The sequence below is a fragment of the Hemitrygon akajei genome, chromosome 7 (assembly GCF_048418815.1).
Source record: "Hemitrygon akajei chromosome 7, sHemAka1.3, whole genome shotgun sequence".
Taxonomy (NCBI): Eukaryota; Metazoa; Chordata; class Chondrichthyes; order Myliobatiformes; family Dasyatidae; genus Hemitrygon; species Hemitrygon akajei.
The window spans coordinates 109,890,382-109,893,620 of record NC_133130.1 but is presented as its reverse complement, the minus strand read 5'-3'; positions in this window follow the sequence as shown (position 1 = coordinate 109,893,620).

The window sequence follows — 3,239 nt, the reverse complement described above, 5'->3', positions numbered from 1 at the left end:
TCTGGTCTGTGGAAGTTTATTGCTTAATGACATTAGACCTGCTAGTTGCCAAAAGTTTCATTCAAATGATGCTGAAAGCAGTGGGCAAGGAAAAAGTTTTTGGCAAAGTTGTGACCAGACCTTATAGCATTTGAAATTGCCTGGTTTTATGCTCCACATGTACACATAGTGCATATACAATTTTCCCTTTCCATCTCCTCCGTTTGCACTGCCTACAATGTTACCAAGTTTGTTACAGGCAGACTTGTATATAGTAGTAGTTTTTAACTGGTTGCTTAAGGTCATTTTAACCGGGGGGGTGGTAATGGGGACAAGCTTCCACTATCTATTAAATGCTCCCAATGGTGTGTGCCTCAAATAGACTCTGACAACCAAGTCGAGCTCCTGGCCCTGGCCTTCACCTGAGGCTTAGCTATTAAGCCAGGCAGAAGCGTTTCTATTGATGGGAGAAGGGGCAAAGGCGGGTTACTGGTGCCTTAAAACCAGTCGCTTTGAGCAGATGGGGCTCATCAGCCATGGTTGGCAACTCAACCAGGAGAAGGAAAACTCTGATCTCAAACCTCCACTGCCTTATGGCTACACCCACACATGGGAAGGCTTCTGGAGTAAACCTGAGGGAAAATCCGGAGCTCTCGTCCCTAAGGCAGTCCCACATTGAGTTCAACACTGACTGGCAACTCCTGCGACACTCCTGGTGCCAGACTATGTCAGTCTCTGCCGTTCCTTTGGGTTCGTCAGATGCCTGGAGAGGGGTAGCTTGCTACACGGGCACCAGCTCAATCTCCGCATTGTACTGCCCTGGCTTGCATATCTAGACAGCTAGGACGGTGATGACTGTCTGAGTTTTGAAGTCATTACTAAATATAATCATCAGTGAAGTGTATATCCCTGCACAATAGCACCTCCAATTCCAGTGATTATTCTCTTCAGTTGCCTCACCCGGCTCCAGAAGAAATCTATAATTCGCGTTCAGTTTCATACATTTTAACTACAGTTGGCCTTTGTGAGTAATCTTGGTAAATATGTTCTGGAAGTCACATGCAGTAACCCACTGATTTTCTTCAGTAATTCGGTTATGCCTAGTTCAATTATTTCAATTGGGTTCATTGGACATGGCCTACTCTTTATTGCAGAAAATCACATGGGTAGCGCACAGGAGGGGCTACGGTGAAAGGCTGCTACAAACTACGGAGGGATGTTTGAAATAAGTCAGAGTTTGGATGTGGGGAGTGGAGCTGTGGAAGTACAGATCAGAATCAGAATCAGGTTTTATATATATATATATAAAATAGTTAATTAAAAATAGTACAACAACAGAAATGATAAAGCATTGAGATAGTGTTCATGGGTTCAGTGTCCTCTTAGGAATCAGATGGCAGAGGGGAAGAAGCTGTTCCTGAATCGCTGAGAGTGTGCCTTTAGGCTTCTGTACCTCCTACCTGACGGTAACAATGAGAAGAGAGCGTGTCCTGGGTGGTGGGGGTTCTTAATAATGGACGCTGCCTTTCTCAGGCACCACTTCTTGAAGATGTCTTGGATACTATGGAGGATAGTACCCAAGATGGAGCTGACTGATTTTACAACTTCCTGTAGCCTGTGCACAGGTGGAAGGAGTTTTAGCATGGATGACTTGAAACAGGATTGTGACTGAACTGCTTTATAGCTCGTAACAGAGACAATCCTTGTGATGGAATGGATAACTCAGACACTTTTTCCTCAACTTCAGATGTAAATGGCCCATCACGACAAGGTATAACTCTTTAACGATAATGGGGAAGTATACCTACATTAATTCAAGCTATTAATTACAAAGGCAGCGTGCAAGCACTCTCAGTTTGTGAAGTATTCTGTCCATCAAGACACAGGAAGTCAGACTTCCCCTGGGTCCCATGCTCAGTGTTCCTCAGGCCTCTCCACCATCCTAGCTTCCTGCACTGTTCCTGAGTTCAGTAAAGAGTTAAATCCTAGGACAGGGGTTCCCAACCTGGGGTCCACCGACCCCTTGCTTAATTTTATTGGTCCATGGCATAAAAAAGGTTTTGGAACCTTATTTTGTTCTTCAATGAGACAGCACCACATTGATGGTGCAGTCCAGGCCCAACCCAATTCAGTACCTTTATCCCCTTTCAGGTGGACTACTGCTTGCTTGCTACAGTGTAACTCTGTTTTCGATTTCATCAATTGTTTAGCGTCCTGGTTATTGATTCTGAGCCTGTCAGATGCAGGGGGACATGGAATTGATCTCAGACGAGAACTTCACTGTCCACATAAGTTAGGCCTCCTTTCAGTCTTAAACTAGTCACCTGATATTATCATGAGTCCCACTTAGGACTTCAGTGCCAATGGGTATATTTTAGAGCAGGGGTCCCCAACCTATTTTATGCCATGGACCCCTACCATTAACCGAGGGGTCCGTGGACCCCAAGATGATAACCCGTTTCAGATCCAGCCCATTGCTTCTTGTCTCACAGCGAGCACCTGCCCACTGTCGTCGTTTCCAGTTCATTCATCCTCCGAGACCATGGCCTTAGATAAGCAGTATTCCAATTCGTGGTCGATGCCCAGTGAATCTGGGATCTTGTTATATTGGAGTATTATTGTTCACCTGCCACAAAACAGCAACTAATGTCTGCGACAATAAACCTGATTCAGATTTATCTTGTTTCTGGCTGGTTCTAGAGTCTAGATTATTTCACAGGCTTAGTTGCCAAAACAATTCCTGACTCAGAATCAGATCAATCGGTTCTGGTGATTCACTGTTTTGATTGTTCCCAAACACCCACTTAAATCTTATTAACATCCTGGGAAAAACTAACCATTACCAACCTTGTTTCTGGCGACCTCCAGGTTACAGTTGATACAGAATACGATGGCTTTTCTGCGATGGTTGTTTTAACTGTGACCACCATGTCAACCACTAACTCCAGATGTGAAGAGGTCACCTCATATTTCCAAGCAAATGTGCATTAGATGCCTCACTTCCTTCCGTTGTGGGTGGGTGGGGGGTTTGAACATTGGCTCCTACTCCAGATGTAAGCTGATCACTTCACAGCCTGGACTGAATACTTCTGTGCGTCTCTTTTAAATTCCATTCTATTCCATTCCTCCTCCTCCTTCTCCCTGTTAACTCTGGTCTGGCTGATCAGCTCTTCCCATCTCGTTGACCCACTGAACTCACATTGTCTCCTTCCTGTCCAATCCGTTCTGAACTGCATCCGAGACACCTCGCATGACCTCCA